This window comes from Octopus sinensis, linkage group LG1 (assembly GCF_006345805.1).
Source record: "Octopus sinensis linkage group LG1, ASM634580v1, whole genome shotgun sequence".
Classification (NCBI taxonomy): domain Eukaryota; kingdom Metazoa; phylum Mollusca; class Cephalopoda; order Octopoda; family Octopodidae; genus Octopus; species Octopus sinensis.
The window spans coordinates 50,120,681-50,142,924 of record NC_042997.1 but is presented as its reverse complement, the minus strand read 5'-3'; positions in this window follow the sequence as shown (position 1 = coordinate 50,142,924).

Here is a 22,244-nt window from a genome sequence, read left to right as displayed (position 1 = left end):
CATATATATATATATATATATATATTATATATATATATATATATATATATATATATATATGTACAGAGACACACACTCATATATATATATATATGAAGGCGAATGGTTCAGTGGTTAGAGCGTCGAGCTTACAATCGGGAAGTTGTGAGCTCGAATCCCGGACCGGGCTGCTTATTGTGTTCTTGAGTCAGACACTTTATTTCACGTTGCTCCAGTTTACTCATCTGTAGAAATGAGTTGCGACGTCACAGGTGCCAATCTGTATCGACCTTTGTCTTTCCCTTGGATAACACTGGTGGCGTGGAGAGGGGAGGCTGGTATGCATGGGCGACTGCTGGTCTTCCATAAACAATCTTGCCTGGACTTGTGCCTGGGAGGGTAACTTTCTAGGTGCAATCCCACGGTCAGTCATGCCCGAAGGGGTCTCTGCATATATATATATATATATATATATATATATATATATATATATAGATATATATATCGAAGAAAGTAAAAAGAGAGAAATAAAAAGCTTTTGGCAATGCGGTAAGTCTTATAAAACCCTTATATTTCTGGCGCAAAGGCCCATCTTCGGCAATTCCCAGACTGTTTTTCTGCTAAGGATGGGCCTTTGCGCCTGAAATATAAAGGTTTTATAAAACTTTCCGCATTGTCAGAAGATTTCTATTTTCTCTCTATTTACGTTATTCGATGTGATAATGCTTCAAACGAACTAAATCGCTCCTATATATATATATATATATATATATATATATATATATATGCATGTATGTATGTATTTATGTATGTAAGCATGTATCTACACGCGTACGCGTGGGTCTCTGTGTCTCTCACCTGGTGTCGGTTTGTTTATGTACCTGTAGCTTAGCTGTTCGTCGGAAGATACTGATAGAATAAGTATCAAACTTGAAAACAAGTACTAGGGCCGATTTGTTCGCCTAAACTGTTTGTAGCAGTGCCCCAGCATGGCCGCAGTCCAATGACTGAAACAAAGTAACAGATAAAAGACACCGATGCCTGGTTATATTCAGTAGCTTAGTCTGGCGATGGTCTACTGAATGAAAAAACAACATGAGGCTAACCCATACTGTAACATAACGATATCTCTTCAAATGATTTCAGGCCAAGTTCTCATCTATCTCAAAATTTATTAAGTTTTGGACATATTCAATAAGTGTTGACTTATCGATCGATACACATAAATACATTTTAAATGTGGCTTAGAATGTTGAATATTAAAAGAAATATTAAACTTGAAAATATTGATATTAAACTTGAATATTAAACTTGAAAATAACGCAGGGAAGTCGACGAATTCAACGCGAAAACTCTTTGATGTGGTTTAAGTACTAATGTTAGGCGCAAGTGTGGATTATTACTCCTACTGACGCTAGTAAGACTATCCTTTCTAAATACAAAGAATTACAGAGCTGAGTGGTAAGAAGTTTGCTTTCCAAGCGAAGAGTTTCGGGTTCTGTCCCATTACTATAGCGCCAGGCTGACCAAAGCCTTGTAAGTAGATGAGATAGACAGAAACTGAAAGAAGCTCATCGTATATGTGTGTGTGTGTCTGTGCGCGCGCGTGTATCTATATATATATATATATATATATGTATGTATGTGTATATATATGTATATATATGTGTATATGTATATATATATATATATATGTGTATGTGCATATATGTATAATATATATATGTATTATATGTATGTATATGTATATGTATGTATATGTATATATATATATATATATGTGTGTGTGTGTGTGTGTGTGTGTGTGTGTGTGTGTGTGTGTATTGCCCACTATGGTCTCTCCATTGGAAGCAATTCATTATGAAAGTGGAAGCACTCCAGGGGTCTATAAGACACATAGACGGCATTGTTTGTTGGGGACCGACTAAAAAAGCCCAATCTCTACTCTCTCCAACGTTGCGGGGAACGCTTCGTCATTTGTGTGATGTGGAAAATATTCCATCAATATTGCACAAATGATACTGGCATGAATTCTAAAATCCATCCAAGACTTGGTCTCCTCACCCTATGACAACAAGTGTTGGTTTGCTTACGATGCCATAACTTAACAATTCAACAAAAGAGGCCGATAGAATAAATACCAGACTTCAAAGAAATAAGTACTGAGGTTGATTTTGATTTCAGCTAAAACCCTCCAAGGCGTTGCCCCATTATGCCCGTAGCCCAATGGCTGAAACAAGTAAAAGATAGCAGATAACGATATAAAAAAAGATTTGCTACGAGAATGCTCATATTGTAACGAAGTCATACTAGAGCTATGGAAGTGAGTTTCCAGTTATGAAATTAAAAACACTGAGGAGACAACACGATCTGCGCTGGTGGATATTACAATAAATATCTAATCAGAAATGCTCCAGACATTAATTAGTGCTTTATGCACCTCGTGTATTCATCAGTAGAGAGAAGAAATGAGTATTCAGTATATGAACGCTATTTATAGTAGTTTGAGCCATTTTAGATGATGACCACCCACTGATGAGTATATTAGACGTACGAAATATAAATTAATGTCGGCTTTAATCAGATATCAATTTTAGTAGCTACTTTTGTGAAGTGTGTGCTTCTCCAATTTATATTATGTATCACCACGCGCACACACAATGCGTTATATTTGTATGTGTATATACGTGTCTGTTCAAGGTGTGACGTTATACTGCATCCGCTAGTGAAGCTCCAGTTCAGGAGTCGTAAGAAGCGTGGAGGCACCCTTTAAATACCATTACACTCAGGTCTGTTCTGACCCTGAACGGTAGTACCTGCGGGGTTAAACGAATTTCCCAAGGACAGAGTAGGTTCCTGTTGTTTTTGACAAAGCCGTAGGAGGGCAGCCCTTGTAAGAGAGAAAATACTCTGATATAAAAGTTGCAGTGAAAAGAGTACCAGTCACCTTGCAATGTTTGTCATTGGAACCTACTATGGCGATTGAGCGAGTGGAAAACATGTTGTGGAAGATTTTGTGACTTAAATTCAATGATGTACAGATGTATCAATATCATTTCATTTCTTGATCCGTTTTGCAATTTTATAAAGTCCTTCCGTGGTGTATACCGTGGGAAAAAGTCCTATCTGCGCACGAGTGGAAATGAAATTAAATCAAAACAATCAGGCTGAATACGAGACGGAAATCATCTGACAAGATGAGGTAATAATTTCACACACACATACACACACACATATATATATATATAATCAGCCGAAATTGCGAAGATGATCCGGTTCTTGACTGAAGATTGAAGGCTTCGAATGTCTCGTCCGTGTTTTTTGTATCGTCTTCTAAATGGTTTGCGTTCCTGTCCCAGTTTGTTTTTTTTACATATACATATATATATATATATATATATTATATATATATATATAATATATATATATATATATATATATATATATATATATGTGTGTGTGTGTGTGTGTGTAAAAAAAAAGTCAAGATAAAAATACTAAAATAATTTTATAAAAAACATTTCAGTACCGGTTTCAGTCATTGAGACATTTTCAACTGTAACGATTAAATAATTAAATTTAGAAAAATTAAAAGAAAAGTTTTTTAAAAAGAATATTTGTATAGTGTTCAAATACAAGTGGCATTTTCCTTGTTTCTGCCTGTCTCTGTCTCTCTTGTTTACTCTTGTGGGTTCGATGTCCTTGTGAATTCTTGGTAGGGAAGAAGAAGAAAAAAAGGAAGAAGGAGGAGGAGGAGGAGGAGTATATATATAGGTGAATGGACAAACAAAAGAAAAAGACACTCAATACATTTAGTATGAGTTACATATTATTATTATTTTAAACAGTTTGATTCAACCCATGCAACAAAAGTTTTAGCAGGGATCAAGTAGCCGAATGAAGTGATGCAAAGGAAGTCCAAGATGGGTTCCGGAAACTATGCTGTTATTGGCCAAAGCGGGTCACATGTTGATTTTAGAAGCCAGAGCGACATTCTAACGACACCAAATGCATTAAAAAGAAGAATTACTTGGAGTGCGTGGATGGACAGGAAGTTGGGGGCTTTTTGTTGTCTGGCTGGTCTATGAAGGGACTTGCAGGACATCAGATCTATGGCTGGGGATGGGTGTATGTGTTTAGGTATATACCAGCTGCATGAGTGCGTAGGAGTGGGTGCCTGATGTTTAGGTAAGTGTGTATCTCTTATTTGTGTAGCGAGGGACGCGCGTGACCCTGAAAACGGACAAGTACTACCCTTATAGGAAGCTCAGCTAGGTACACCTACAGAAGCTCTGATCTTCCCCGTCCCACCGCTGTAATTATATTATTACTGCCACCTGAAGTAAGCCCTTCTAGTGAACTTCAAACCACTGGCAACCGACAACACAGACATACCACCTTAACATTGGCTTCGCCTCAAAACTGGCTTCCCATAACCAAGGGCAGGGTTCCCAACCCCCAATGCCTGCGCAGACCGTTGGCTGGCCTTCCACACTCATGCATCCACAGCAACCTCATACGTCTATGTGCATATGCTTTTCCTCTCTTTTTTCTTCCCCTATCACTACAAAACCTCAATCCAAAGCCAAATCCTCCATTCTAAGCAACACTGTTACAATCATACTAGCATACACCAGCCTGATCGCACACATACATATACTTTTAACTATAGCACAAGGCCTTAAATTTGGAGAAGGGGATAATCGATTACATCATCACCAGTATCCAACTGGTACTTATTTCATCGACTGCCAAATGATAAAAGTCAAAATCGACATCGACAGAATTTGAACTCAGAACGTAAAGACGGACAAAATGCCGATAAACATTTTGCCCAGCGTACTAACATTCTGTCACTTCACTACCTATTAATAGCAAATAATAATCCTTTCTACCATTGGCACAAGGCCTGGAATTTTGGTGGAGAGATCAAGTTCATTACATCGACCCTAGTGCGTAAATTATTTCTCAATTACTAACATGGCTCAAAAGGATTGGTACAAATGTAAAAGTAGAACACCTACAAAAATCAGCACTGTTTCGAACTACAAGAATTCTTCGCAGGGTTCTTAAAGTATGACTCGTAAACAAGTGTCACCTTGGTCTGCTGGCTGTGGACACTTGACACATTCCATCATACCCAGCAAAATAGGCTGAGAGTTTTTCATCAAATAATAATGATCCTTTCTACTAAAGGCACAAGGCCTGAAATTTGTGGGGAGAGGACAGGTCAATTACATCGACCCCAGTGCTCAATTCGTACTTTATTTAACGACCCCGAAATGATGAATGGCAAAGTCGACCTCAGTGGAATTTGAACTCAGAACGTGAGGAGGGAGGGAATACCTATTCCTTTACTGCCCACAAGGGGCTAAACACAGAGAGGACAAACAAACGGATTAAGTCGATTATATCGACCCCAGTGTGTAACTGGTACTTATTTAATCGACCCCGAAAGGATGAAAGGCAAAGTCGACCTCGGCGGAATTTGAACTCAGAACTCAGAAATACGGCTACGCATTTCGCCCGGCGTGCTAACGTTTCAGCCGGTTTTACCAGAATATACATACGTCCATCAATCGTCCATGCTCACACACAGACTCATGCATTCATCCTAAAAACGTACGCGCCCACACGCTTACAAAGAAGGCACACGTATTCGCACACACATTCATACAACTGATACACACACAGCTAATACAAACAGCTGACACATACACCCGCGGCTACCCACATGATAAAAGTATGTGAACGGTTATCTGCAGGCTCTACCACATGGTAATAAACGTTAGGACTTCCATCATCGGTCCTACCACCAGCACAACCTGAGATCCCAGCAACGTTTTGACCACACGCAACCATACACACATAAGTGCCGATACGCATATGCGCCCATACACGAGGTTAAAGGTTTGGTAGTTGCCCGAACCCCCTACACACATATCAACCCCACACCGCCTGCATCCAGAACCCCAATTTGCTAGCTATCACCACTCAGCCTTTTTAGGGCAAGAGACATAACACTTGATGGAATTCTATCTCTTAAACGTTTACCACGGTTCAGCTTCATCGTTTTCACAGCATCCACAAACCGGATTTGACACTTCCTCACCTCTGTTACGAGAAAACTGTGGAAATTATTTTCTATTCCGGTCACTATGGTGACCGCGGTTTTAGGTAAACATCGGATTATCAAATATCTTGTGCGAAAGCGATTGGAAAGAACATCTGAAAAGTAGCTATAATATTATCGAATTTGATCAATACGCACACACTATTTGACAAACATATAGGCACAGGAGTGGCTGTGTGGTAAGTAGCTTGCTTACCAACCACATGGTTCCAGGTTCAGTCCCACTGCGTGACACCTTGGGCAAGTATTTTCTACTATAGCCTCGGGCCGACAAAAGTCTTGTGAGTGGATTTGGTAGACGGAAACTTAAAGAAGCCCGTATTACGTCCCCGTAACTTAGCGGTTCGGCAAAAGACACGGATAGAATAAGTACTAGGCTCACAAAGAATAAGTCCTGAGGTCCGATTTGCGCGACTAAAGGCAGTGCTCCAGCATGGCCACAGTCAAATGACTGAAACAGGTAAAAAAGTAAAAGAGATACCAATGCCTATGTTTTCTGGCTTAGAAAGCTGTGGTAAGAAGTTTGGTTCCCAGCAACATGATTCCGAGTTCGGTCCCACTGCGTGGCACCTTGGACAAGTGTCTTCTACCATAGCCTCGGGCCAACCATAGCCTTGTGAGTGGATTTGGTAGATGGAAACTGAAAGAAGCCCATCGTATGTATATATATATATATATATATATATATATATATATATATATATATATATAATATATATATATATATATATATAATGTATATGTATGTATGTGTGTGTATGTATATATGTATATGTATGTATGTATGTATCCATATATTCGTTATTTGTGTTTGTTTTCGCCCCCCTCCGCTAACATCGCTTGACGACCGATGTTGTGTTTACGTCCCCTTCACCTAGCGGTTCGTCAAAAAGAGATCGACAGCATAAGTACTAGGCTTACAAAGAATAAGTCCTAAGAGTAATATGTTCGACTAAACGCGGTGTTCTAGCATGGCCACAGTCAAATGATTGAAACATGTAAAAGAATATATATACATACATACATACATATATATATATATATATATAATATATATATATATATATATATAATATATATATATATATATAAATTTAAAATTAAGGATAAAATCTTTATAAGAAATTATCAGTAGTTAGCGTGAAGAACCTCGTAAGAGAAAAAATCTGTAAATTTTTCCACTTTGAAAATATTTATTTATATTATATAGAGGGTACTATTATTCATAGGTACCGCACGCTAGGAGGGACCTTTGCAGTCAAAACTATCTTGTGTTTTTTCTTACATGTCTTGAGTTCGTTGCACTGAAGAGCATAGAATGCATATTCTGCATTGATTGCGAAATCACAGGTGATATGTAACTAAATTCTGTTTTTAAATGACGTGCTTTGAAGTTTTGCATTCGGTAAACTTTATTTATTTTAGTAGTTTTGACTGCAAAGGTCCCTCCTAGCGTGCGGTACCTATGAATAATAGTACCCTCTATATAATATAATATATATATATATATATATATATATATGTGTGTGTGTGTGTGTGTGTGTGTGTGTGTGTATGTATGCATGTGTGTATGTATGTGTGTGTGTGTGTGTGTGTGTGTGTGTGTATCAATAGTTATCGCCAAGCTAATATGGCGGTCCAGAAATATAGGACGAATGCTGCTGTTGATTAGCTCCAAGAGGCCATCATCGCCTCTGGCTAGCTATGTGACACAATCACCTGTGTCCATTATAACCTTCGAACAGGGGAGGTCAGCCGCTTCCCCTTGCTGGTCAGGCATCTGCAGACTAGTTTCAGGGTATTTGTCCCTTATCAATGCAGAGCAGCCGAACCCAGCAGGCATCGCTACTAACCGTCTAATCGAAGGATTATTTACCTAAATTCAGTGAAATACATCCGCTGGTTTTCAAAAATAGAAATATTAATATTTCTAAGTCTGCATTTTTCTTGCTTGTGTTGTAATTCCAAAGCTCTAATTAATGGTTTCTAAGAGTTAGCTTCATCTGGGTAACTGCGAATATCTGCAGATGAATATGACATGTATATATATATATATATATATATATATATATATATATATATAATATATATATATATAGATAGATAGATAGATAGATAGATAGATAGATAGATAGATAGATAGATAGATAGATAGATAGATAGATAGATATAGATAGATAGATAGATAGATAGATAAAAATGTACAATTTTAGTAACATATGGCCTCAAGAACTAGTTTATTTAAATTACATCAAGCGCTGTTTAACCTGTTACCTAGATTTAGAATTTTTCCTTTGCGAAACTTTATGATAAATTGATTTATGTGGTGACTGACTGAAATTACACAAATTTCGTTACTTCAGAATTAGTGAGGTTTTGTAAGTTTATGACTAATGTAAACTCTTTTCGTTAAGACATCGGTCGTAGCATCAATAGATTACTTATTACCAGTGTTTCCTATGACGAATATATAAATAATTCTTGCGCTTCTCTCAGTTTCTATTTCTAGTTTAGATTTGTAACTCTGGCGGAATTTTGCTTGCAAATTGTACTTGAATGAATGCTGTGTGTAAGCCCCTTGTATACATGCGATAGTATATACTATTGGTCGCCAAACTTCTTCCGGTGCCGCCCACTTGGCACCAAAGGTCACATTCCTGGCACCCCCACCACTCACCACCACCACCACAAACATAGACCACTTTCCGCAGCAAATTCAAAACAACTCTATTTCATTAATGAAACTTAACCTAATTAACTCATTATTTTGTTGTTTTTACACTCATCGTCCCCTTTTGCCCACCTTATTATCGCCCCACTTTTTTTTTCAACACCCTCTTCCCTGGATCTTCCCATAACCACCAGTGGAGCAGTGCCGCCTACTTTGAGAATCACTGATATAGATTGATACTGTTTTATCCCAAGTCAAATCTGATAAAGCAGATCTATGACTAACATCTTTCTAATCGCATCAATTAAGATTTCTTTTTGTTTTTCAACTGTGGCATTTTCTTTTTTGTAAGCTTTTGCATTTGATAGAGTATTCCAATCTAAGCTATATGGATTATCGTCTATTATTCAGGTCCCAAATGTAGATGAGTGTTTCTTAAGTAGGCTCAAGAAATTATAATCTATTATTGGTGCTACAGTATTTAAATTCAAATGAGAATTATAGCAAGCTTAACATAAATACCATACATTCTATAATACAAAACAGGATTAAAATCTACTCATGTAATTTTTGTCCACACTTTTACTTCATTCAATTTGCCTGAAATGAATAATCTGACATGTAGCCTCATTGATCCACTTTTGACTCCAACACTTTAAATAAAGATATATTTAAACCGTGTTCACTACAGACTAACAATTCATGAAATGCATACATAGAAATCACTTTAAACCCAACCAATCTTTATTTTTAACACACACATACGCGCGCACGCACACACACACTTATGTAATATATTTTCTGTCGCTCTCTATCTCTCTCTCCCTATCACATATATACATATATATCTATATATGCATTGCATCCATATGTATATATATAGAAAAATTGTGGTGGAGCAGAATTCACAACGTTAACAATCAGGCACGTGGTATATGTATGGCAATAACCCAACCCCAACACCATCCTATTCTGTTAATTCCTATCCTTTCGGGGTCGATAAATTAAGTACCAGTTACGCACTGGGGTCGCTGTAATCGACTTAATCCCTTTGTCTGTCCTTGTTTGTCCCTTCTGTGTTTAGCCCCTCGTGGGTAGTAAAGAAATATATTCTATTAATTCGTAATGAAAGTCATCCACTACATTTTTTAAAAATATTTAAACGTATACATAGGCAACACACACATACACACATAGAGAGAAATTTACACACGTACGCACGCACACGCACACACACACACACACATGTTCACACGCACTCCAATTATATATGTGTGTGTATGAGCTGGCATGATTATAGTAGAAAGACCATGGTATATATTTCTTGTTTTGTCGTTTATACAACAGTATTCTATCTAAACGAATTGCAGTGTCACAGAGTTAACCCCAAGGAAGAAATTCGTTTAAATTCCTGTGTTTAATGGGAGAATGTGTACGCTTGTACGTATAAATGTCTATGTAATTGTATATTTTGTTATAACTCTATCTAGTTCGCAGGGTATATTTTGTAGTCATGCCAAAATGTCTGTTGTTAATACTAACACATTTTCTACCGCTCTCCTTCACCTCCCATAACTTTGAATAAATTGTATTATTCTTGAGCATTAAATATATTGGTTTATTCTCACCTATTGCTGAAATAATTCTCTGTCTCTTCTCTTGAATACTGGCGTATCAGACGCATCATTTGATATCGATCTAAGATAAATTGCCAAAATAACTATAGCATTTATTAGTCTAGCTTTCACCAGCTCACACATGAAGTTAGATTTAAGATGAAAACCATTGGGAAACCACCTTGACAGGAAACGCTTCTTTTTTTCAATAGAATAGAAAATAATATTGAATAGCAGCAACGCCGGCTGAGTTTGCAGAAATATTAGAGTACATTACAATATGTCCTTTCGTCACTCTCTATTCCTATTCCTCTTTATTCCCATTCCTATTCCTCTTTATTCCTATTCCTATTTCAAATCTAGCCACAATGTAATGACAAAATCGGTAGGAGCACTGGAGAAATGGTATGTTGTATTTGAAGGCATCAAACCTTAAACCTGACGAGCCGATATTTAATATATAAATTTCGGGGTCGATAAATTAGGTACCAGTTACGTACTGTGGTCGATGTAATCGACTTAATCCCTCTGTCTTTCCTAGTTTTCCCCCTCTATGTTTAGCACATTATGGGCAATAAAGAAATAAGAAACGTTAACACGCCGGGCAAAATACTTAGCGGAATTTCGTCTGCCGTTACGTTCTGAGTTCAAATTCCGCCGAGGTCAACTTTGCCTTTCATCCTTTCGGGATCGATAAATTAAGTACCAGTTGCGTACTCGGGTCGATCTAATCGACTGGCCTCCTTCCTCAAAAATTTCGAGCCTTGTGCCTAGAGTAGAAAAGAATATAATTTGGCTGATGCTGGATTTAACTAATAATTTAGAGGTCTGTTTTTAGTGATATGTCTGAAGAAGGCTGCTTAATGAAGTGTATGAGAGACAAAGAGGGAACTGTAACAATTTTACATTAAATCAAATTACTTTACTGTAGTTAAAATCTTCATTAATAAAAAAAATTCCAACCACATTTTCATTAAAAAAATATTAGTATTAGAATTTCTAAGAATTTTTAAACAGTATAACTTAATTGAATTCTTTAAGTAATAGTTACAAATTCCTAAGTAATTCATATGCTATTTTCTTCATATTAGTGAAGCTGTACTATCCGCTGAGGATCTGTGGGCCTATTTAGTCTGCAATATTTTCATCAAATAACATCATCTCTCTTGAAAAGGAGAGAACAAGATGTATCATTTGTTTTCTCCTTTAACAAATTGCATGATGCTCCTTCAGACACACAAGATATTAGTATAAAGAAAAATGTTGGATGGTCATGGCCTCAATATTTAAAAGGTTAGTAACAGGTTAAATAATAACAGTAGTTCGACTGGTCGACAGTTATTGGTGTTGACTGAATCTACCAACTACTGACAAATCGTCAAATTCAATTTCCAAAAAAGAATTATTAATAACATGCTACCGATGATGGCAAAGATGCAGAAGTCGGGGTTTTGCGATTGCACCACAACTGAACGATTTTCGTCCGCTACTAATACACTTCTCTGCATCTCAGCTCTAGACATTTATACGAGTTGCTTTCTCAAGACGAATATTGCCGTGTTGCGTTTGCTGCTTCCGTCGCTAATAACGCATTACACCTTGCCCGCCAATCTATTTCTGACACCAGTGAATTATTAATCCCTGTTTATATATATATATATAGCTGTTGAGGAGAAATTTGTCTAAGAATGCGCTTGATAGTAGATGCTTGATATTGATGACGTGCAAAGACGTAGAAATCCGATTTAGCAATACCAATGCCGTTAGACGCTTTTCGTCTGCAACTGATACATTTTTGTGCTTTTTAGCACTATATGCCTATACAAGATGCTTTTATTATTATTATTATTATTATTATTATTATTATATTATTATTATTATTATTATTATTATTATTATTATTATATTATTATTATTATTATTATTATTATTATTATTATTATTATTATTATTATTATTATTATTATTATTATTATTATTATTAATATCATTATTATTATTATTATTATTATTATTATTATTATTTTATTATTATTATTATTATTATTCTATGTTTGACTTTTGCTTTATATTTGTACAAGTTGGCTCCAAGTCTCACCCAGAGACCTCAAGAGACAACAGGGTTGGAAGTTCATGTTGTTGTTATGCCTAGTGTGCCATATATTTGGGGGGTGGGGATGTTGTACTAATGAATGTCTAAAAAAAAAGTTTTTTTTTTTTTTTTTTTAAACCGAAAATTATGTTTGTTTTAAACCTTGAGATTACATAGAGAGTATTTTGCGTAGGATATGAGCAGTTCCCATGAGCACTATCTTTTGAACTTCTGCCATTTATTAATATCATTATTATTATTATTATTATTATTATTATTATTATTATTATTATTATTATTATTATTATTATTATTATTATTATTATTATTATTATTATTATTATTATTATTACTATTGTATGTTCGACTTTGCCTTTGTATTTGTACAAGTTGACTCCAAGTCTCACCCAGAGACCTCAAGAGACAAGTTAGAAGATCAAGTTGGTGTTATGATTAGGGTGCCATATATTTGGTTTCGCACAAAGTATTGTTCTAGAGAATGTCTAAGAAAACATAAGAAATTGATTAGTTTGTTTTAAAATTTGGGATTACATATACAGTATTTTACGTTAGATATATGCAGTTCCTATGAGCACTATTTTTTGAATTCCTGCCATTTTGGGATTTCCTGGTATCTGAGCACCTATGATAACAGGTATTGTTTTAGTCTTGAGGTCCCACATTTTGCCAATTTCTATTTCAAGATCTTTATACCTGCTCAGATTTTGGTAGGTCTTGACAGATACATTTATATCGATTGGGACAATAATATCGATGAGGAGGGATGATTTTTGCCTGAAGTCCGTCAATATAATGCCTGGCCGATTCGCATCTATGTTTCTGTCAGTTTGAACGGTGAAGTTCTAGAGGAGTGAGATGTGGTCATTCTCAAGCACTGGATGTGATTTGTGTTCCTATCAGTTTTTTTCATGGGGCAGATCCAGGTTTTTTTCAAATTACCCAGTGAATATACTGTGCTGCTCTATCATGCCTGTTGAGTTACTCTGTAGGCGCAAGAAGACTGTACATGGAGACAACATGATCGATGGTTTCCTTTTGTTGTCGACATACACGACATGTTGGACCACTGCCGTTCTTTAATATGTTGGCCTGGTAGTTTCTTGTTGGTAGGCATTGATCTTGAGCTGCTATGATAAACCCTTCTGTCTCTGATTTTAAGTCAGAAGACACTAACCATTGATGGGTAAGGACTTTATCAACATCGGCACTATTAGCTCTCTTTGAGTATATTCCATTGAGAGGTTTTTCTTGCCATTTATCAGTAAGAATATCTAAGGTAGCAGTTTTAGCACGGATTTTCATACACTTAGCTTTTTCTGTGCTTGTTTCCAGTACGTCTAATTCTGGGATTTGTTGTATTTGGAATTCACTTAGATATTTCTTTGCCAGTTTTGTTACTGAGTATGATATTTTCTTGTTTTCGTGCCTTAAGACAAGTTTTAACATCCAGCCATTAGAGTTTTCCAAGTAGATGCTGAGCCCGCTTGTGGCAATCTTCATAGTTAATTCCAGTTGTAAAAGTCCACGGCAACCCTCTCTCCGTAGCAGGTAAAGTCGATCTATATTTGCCTTAGGGTGGTGCATTCTATGCATTGTCAACAATTTTCATATTTTTCTGTCAAGATTACATATTTCAGTAACTGATCAGTTAATAATATTGAAACTATAAGTCACGACAGGTATGGCGAAAGTATTGACCGCTTCGATTCTGTTTCTTGCGTTCAGCTCTGTCTTGTATTGCTCTACCCTGCGATAACATTCTGTTCTGATCTATTCCCGCCTCATTGAATGTTTGATTCCATCACCCTAGGTATTTGTAGCTCTCCGCTGGTTCTCTTTTATGACATTCTGTTGTTCAAGATTAACGTTGGATGTCTCTATCATTTTTTCTCTGATAAAGGTAGCTTTTGCACATCACTGAATTGTTTAACAATCGCTAGTAAGCCCTGTAGTTGCTGGTCATTTTTTGCAAAGAGCTTTAAATCATCCATATAAAAGAAATGATTTATATTTTTATTAAACATTTTATAACCATATTGTACATCATCGATCAATTCCGAAAGAGGTATTAAGGCTAGACAAAAGAGGAGTGGTGATAGAGGGGGTCACCCTAGAAAATGCTGCATGAAATTCTTACATCTCCAGCATTGAGAGATTCATTGTCACTGCTCAAAGTCGGTGTGGTTCTCCATGATCTCATATTTACAGATAAGAAATTATTATTATTATTATTATTATTATTATTATTATTATTATTATTATTATTATTATCGTTGTCTTCATCGTCACCGTCTTCATCATCATCATCATCATCATCATCATCATCATCATAATTCCTGACATAAATGATACAAATTCTGGGAGAAAAGAGTAGGTGAAAATATTTGGCAATTTTCCAAGAGAAACTAAATAATTTGACACTGTCGCATGTCAAGCTTTCGTTTATTATTATATTTAGTGACAGATGACAAATATTATGCATTAATAACATATTTCTATTTTGTGCCAAACATTGCAGATTCAACAAAGAACATTACAGTATGGACACCAACGAAAAACAACAACATTGTATATACTATTGTATAATAATATGACAACATAATACTAACAATTGTGATGGTGATAATTTCTTCTGACTTTGACACGAAATCTCAAATTTGGGACGAAGAACACAGTTGATTATTTCGATTCCAGTTCTTGCTAGCACTTTATTTTATCGATCCCAGGGGGACGAAAGAAAAAGTTAACCTGTCCAGGGTTTGAGATCTGAGCTTAAAGAACCGAAAGAAATACTACAAGGCACTTTGCTGACCACAATAACAACACCACTAATATGTAGTGGAGGCACATGGCCTAGTGGTTAAAGCAGCGGATTCGCAGTCGAGAGATCGCGGGTTCGAATCTCAGACCAGGCGATGTGTGTGTTTAAGAGCAAAACACCTAAGTTCCATGCGTCTCCGGCAGAAGGTAATGGCGAACTTCTGCTGACTCTTTCGCCACAACTTTCTCTCACTCTTTCTTCCTGCATCTTGCAGCTCACCTGCGAAGGACCGTCCAGGTGGAGGATCCTATACGCCAAGGAAACCGGGAAACCGGCCCTTAAGAGCCAGGCGTGGCTCGAGAAGGAACAAACAACACTAATACGTCTCCTTTTCAGCAATACTAATTACAAAAGCGTTAATGGTGATATAGTCATCTATTAGGATGACAGGAAGTATTTATGTGGCCTGTTAATCTGCTAGAAATAGCAACCAAATCTCCCTGAGTCATATGTCACTACCTTAGACAAACATTGAAAATGCGTAAAAAGGATGGATGATTACAGCTATATCTTTGATCATAAATCCACTCGATCAGAGTTTACCTAGGGTTAAAATATAACAACAACTGAGAGCTAAAATGTGGCAGATCAAACAGCTAGAAAAAGCTGTCAAATCGTCTTCAAATTACACCACACAGTCCTTAGAAATGTAGACATTATATAATGTGACCCTGAGTTTCTTATGCATAGGAAAAAGACGAATGGTCACGGTTGGAATGCTTTTGGTCATAGATTTACATAGCGAGATTTGACATAGTAAGCATCAACAATTGGTTGCTTCTATGCGGTAGAGAGAGGGGGAGAGAAGGAGAGAGTGAAACCTGCGAGCTCGTGGTCATAGTATGCCACTGAGTAGGTCTCTGCGAATCAGCCGGTTCCTGGACACAGTGTTAGACGCTTTGTTCCAACAGTACCGCCCCAGACATTTGAGCGATATTCTCTGGAGCGCATTTCTGTTTTGTGGAGGATCAACAACATTTTACGGTCCTGGATATACAGGATGTATATACATACATACATACATACATACATACATACATACATACATACATACATACATACATACATAAATACATACATACATACATACATGATGGCTGCCCCCTCGTTATCGAGTATGGCCATTGCACGAAGCTTAACTGTTATTGGTTCTGTGATCGAATGTGACTTTTTAGCTCAGCTAAAGATCTACAATGTCTTGTACAGAATTGGCAGCTAAAACCTTTACCGGTAGCAGTCGGCTATAGTTGTAACTGGGCTTCGTGTAACTTTGCATGTCGTTCAAGGAGGACATACATACATACATAAATGTGTGTGTGAGCGTGCGGGTATGCGTGTGTATGTGCGTATGTGTGTGCGTGTGTGTGGAGATGATAAAATGTGAAGGCTATGCTTAACTTTATCGAAAGAATTCAGTTGGGAGGATCATATTAGAGCATTTGTCGAATCCGCTTCTACATGGGAATCGCCATTATTCGATCTCGTAATGGAATACTGGCGCTACTTTAGGACTGGTATCACTAATGGTATTTCCTTCTCTTTCGTCGACTCCTAAAGCTAAACTTCGATCCTTCTTTCATGATCAGGACATTGATTTTATTATCCCTCTTTTGCAAATATTTCCGCAGTTATTGTTCGGCCAATTTTCCATTTATCAATTTTATTTTCTTCCGCTTAAGATAACTAATCGAGTGGCTCGAATGACTTGCCCCTTAGAAAAGCAATAATAATAATATAATAATAATAATAATAATAATAATAATAATAATAATAATGATAATGATAATAATAATAATAATAATAATATATAATAAAAAATAATATTAATAATAATAATAATAATAATAATAATAATAATACTAATAATAATAGATAGGAAAACAAGAAAAATACTGACAGGATCTAGGATGCCATCACCAAAAAAAATCTGACATAGAAAGAATATATACAACGTATAGAAGGTGGTAGAGGCCTTATACAGCTGGAAAACTACTATAAAATATCCACCATAGGACTGCAAAAATATCTACTTCAGAAGGAAGGAAAACTGATCCAGATAGCGGCAAAACACGAGCAAAACAAAAAACTGTTCTCAGTATTTAAGGAAGCTGACAAATACAAACAGAAATCATACCACCTAATAAACATGAAGAAGAGAAGAAGTTAAGAAGAAGAAGAAGAAGAAGAAGAAGAAGAAAAAGAAGAAGAAGAAGAAGAAGAAGAAGAAGAAGAAGAAGAAGAAGAAGAAGAAGAAGAAGAAGAAGAGAAGAGAAAAGAAGAAGAAGATGATGAAGAAACAACAAAAGCTATAAAACAAATGAAATCCAAACTAAAAATAGAACAGCAATTACCATGATAAAACGATGGCAAGAAAAGCCCCTTCATGGTAAATACTGGACTAAACTAAACGCAAAAGAAATAGACAAGAAAAAATCCCAGCAATGGTTGAGAAGCTCAGGACTCAAAGCAGAAACAGAGGAGGATTTTTAATGCAGCACAAGACCAAAGCCTCCCCACCAGAAATTACAAAAACATGTAATGAAAAGAAATATTACAAGTAACTGCAGAATATGTGGAGATGGACAAGAAACAATAAATCATATTATCTCTAGCTGCCCAGTCCTGGCTAAGAAGGAATATATTCACAGACATGACAGAGTTGGAACCTACATGCATTGGAAGCTATGCCAACATTATGGAATAACAACAGAAAAAAGATGGTATAGGCACACACCAGAAAAGGTCACAGAAAACGAGAAAGCAACCATACTCTAGGTTATGCCGATACACACAGATAGAGAAATTAAGGCCAACAGACCAGATATAGTTGTCAGAGATCATGAAAAAAAAAATGATTTCTAATTGATGTATCAATACCGGCAGATGACAACGTGTCTCTAAAAGAAATGGAGAAACTCTCAAAATACAAAGACCTGGAAATAGAGGTAACTAGAATGTGGAATCTAAAAACAGAAACAATTCCTATCATAGTAGGTGCATTAGGCATGATAAAAAAATATTCAGACAAATACATAACAAAAACACCAGGACTTACAAACACATATAACATACAGAAAATTGCACTACTAGGCACTGCACACATCCTACGCAGAACACTTTCCATACAATAACCATCAGAGCATCACAACAAATCACAGCACATACCCAAGGCACACAGAGCTGCGCTCGGTAGTGAAGTGAAAGCACGCTATAAAAATAAAACTACTGAATAATAATAATAATAATATAATAATAATAATAATAATAAAATAATAATAATAATATAATAATAATGATAATAATAATAATAATAATAATAATATAATAATAATAATAATAATAATAATAATAATAATAATAATAATGATGATGATAATAATAATAATAATAATAATAATAATAATAATAATAATAATAATAATAATAATCATAAATGCCCTGATGCAGTACCAAGCAGTGGCTCTCATGGCTTCTGATCGTAACTGATTGGAAGTGTTATCATGTACATTGTTTTGTCTTGGTTTAAAAGATGGGCAACAGCAAATATTCTGCTCAATACCACAGATTTGCTTGTCAGTTGTTTGGCCTTAACCAGTTGAGCATGTCCCTTAGTGGCTGACGATATGTGCATCTCTGATCACGAGCAGAAGTAGTGGGAGAGCATCATAGCCATGTGTTGAGAGGGATTCTTTGGGGGTTTGAATAATTCACCTCTGGAAACATTGGTGTTTCATTCGACATTCTTAAACAACCCTTATTCAGGGACCTTTTGAGCAGGATGGGCTACTCAACCAGAAGAAAATTCTAACTGGGCCCCACCTGCAAGGTCATGTGCTGTTTATCTTGATATGAGATCACCATGTCGCGCACATATGGTTGTGATGCATGTGCCTGGTGTACCCTTATCAGACGGGTAGTCATGATGGGTATATTGGGCTTCGTATATTTTACCCCAGTGTCACTTTGATGGCATGCACTGCTCTCTCACTCAATAATAATAATAACAATAATATATTTATAACATCTTATGTGTCAATTGCTTCGTATTTCAAGATTAGAGGTATTCATCAACGTGTATTCATTCTTTTGTATTGACTTTAGAAATGGAAAAATGGAAGATGTAACGTTTACACTTTTCTCAAGAGCGTTACAGAAGCAAGTGAAATAACAACCAATAGAAGTCGAAACTACGTTGCAAATTGAGTTATTTGGAAGCTGACCACCGACGAAATACGGCCACTAACCACACAATTATTGATCGACAGAGATCAATCTTTACCTTTTTTGTTCATATTTTTACAATATTTCAGGAAACAAACGTTTTGAGGCTCTGAGGTAATGTTTGAAGAACATTATAATATTGGGTTGTCCGGAAAGTTCGTGCCAATTTTTAAAGGAAGGAAAAAGGTCACTAAATACTCGCCATTACATTTTTAATCAACCAAATATGAACCATTTTGTTGCACAATGCGCCTTCATCTTCCCTTTAACTTGAAAATACCCTCTTCCCAGAACTGAGGTGGTTTCATGGCAAAGAATTCATCAAGATATCTTTTTACGTCATCCAAGGAATTGAAATTTTTACCATTAAGACTATTCTGCAGAGGCCTGAATAAGTGGAAATCCGAAGAGGTAATATCTGGTGAATATGGAGGGTGGGGTAACATATCCCAGCCGAGCTGCAGCAATTTTTGTCTGGTTTCCAAAGAAACGTGCGGTCTTGCATTATCATGTTGGAAAACAACATTCTTTCTGTTGGCCAATTCTGGACGTTTCTCTTGAATTGCTGCTTTTAACTCGTCCAGTTGTGTGCAGTATTTCTCAGAATTAATTGTCTGGTTACTTAGAAGCTCATAGTACAGAATTCCTTTCCAATCCCACCAGACACAAAGCAAGACTTTTTTAGGGTGAAGACCCGATCTTGGGGTGGCTATGGGTGGTTCATGTCGCTTACTCCAGGATCACTTCCTCTAAACATTTCGGAAGATAATCCATTTCTCATCACCTGTCTCAATTTTCTTTAAAAAAGGTGAGTTTTCATTCCGTTTATAAAGCGAATCACAGATGGAAATGCGATCCAAAAGGTTCTTCTTACTCAACTTATGTGGTACCCAAACATCATAGCGATTTGTGTACCCAAACTTTACCAGGTGCTTTGGAACGACGATTTTGATAGGTTGAGGCTTTCTGCCAATTCTCGGGTTGTGCAATGTGGGTTATTCTCAATTAATGACTTGATTTGGCCATCATCTGTAGTGGATGGTCTGCCTGATCGCTCTTTATCAATAAGGCTACAATCTGCAGCTCGGAACCTTGCGAACCACTTCCGCACAGTTCTTTCGGAGAAAGAAACATCACCGTAAACTGCGCATATTTCTTTGGTTGTTTGTGAGGCATTTTCCTTTTACGGAAAAAGAAAAGCATCAAGTGCTGAAAACGAACTTTCTTATCTTCCATTTTAAAGGGTTACAGAATTAACACAGGTTATAGGAACATAAACCTTCTTCCACGAAAAGATAGCTTAAACTGTGCTCTAAATGGAGGTGTAGTCAAATCCTATTTTATGGAGTCAACCGTGTTCTAAAATAAATCAAAAAGTAAGCTATTATAAATTGGCACGAACTTTCCGGACAACCCAATAGAATGGCGAGTCAACTGGCAGTGAGATTACAACCTGATTTAGGAGAAAGTATGTGGTTACAGCAGATGAAGGTCCTGCTTTTAGACCTCTTTAAGGACTCACAATAGGAAATTATCTAAGAGTAAAAACTAAATATATACTCTTATGTATTTGTTTTGCAAGATTCTTTATAGGAAATCATGTGCTGAAACAGATATTGCTATTCTTGGTGATGGTCATATTTTGCTAATTAAACATCCGCATTATATATGTGTTCTTCAGTTCAGCTTTATTACTATTATTTTAATTTCTTTGTCAAAGACTTTTCGTCACACATTCTGTAACCTCTTCAGTAACTCTCTATCCCGCGTGTCACTTTTTGTTCTGAAGAGGTCACAGAATGTGTAACGAAAGTACTTTGATGAAGAAACTAAAATAATAGTAATAAAACTGCTGTGAAGACTAAATATATATTTTTATGTAAAATTATATAATTAGTGTTCATGGGATCTTTAAATATACCACGTTTTATAAATGATACATACATTTCATTTATAGATATTCACAACAATGTTCCATTAGGTTTAAGATTTCGATTATTCACTCTCTTTATTGACTTTGCAAATGGGAAAATGGAAGTCGTAACGTTTATGCTTTTCTTAAGAGCATTACAGAAGCAAGTAAAATAACGATTTTGTTCCATAATTGAAGTTTCTAAAAGCGTATCACTTGGACACATATCGTGACAAGTATAATAACATTTTAGATGCTTCGTCATTTTTCTTGTACGATTATTGCCAAATGTACACCATTCTATTAAACAAAAAATCTATTATAAACATTATAAAAATTATTTATTTTTAGTGAATGATAAATTTAAATTGAACGGTAATTGTATTTACATTTCTGTTAAAAGAGAATGTTTCGAAGATACTTAGCTAAATGGAAGTGAATAAAACATGTTACCTCATATTTATAGATATATTTTGTAAATACAAAATATATAATTTGACTAATAGAACAAGTATATTTTGACGCGATGAAATCATTTTTTTTTACCTCAAACTCTATGTGCGAAATTTATCTTTTATTTTTATTTGTTACATGTTTCAGTCATTAGAATGCGCCGTCCGTGCTTATTTTTTTAAGCCTGATATTTAATTTATCGGTGTCTTTGCTGAACCGCTTGTTTACGGGGATGTTAACACATTAACATTAGTTGTCAAATAGTGGAGTGGAGAAATAAACACGGGCACAAAGACACATGTAGACACATACGTACATACATATA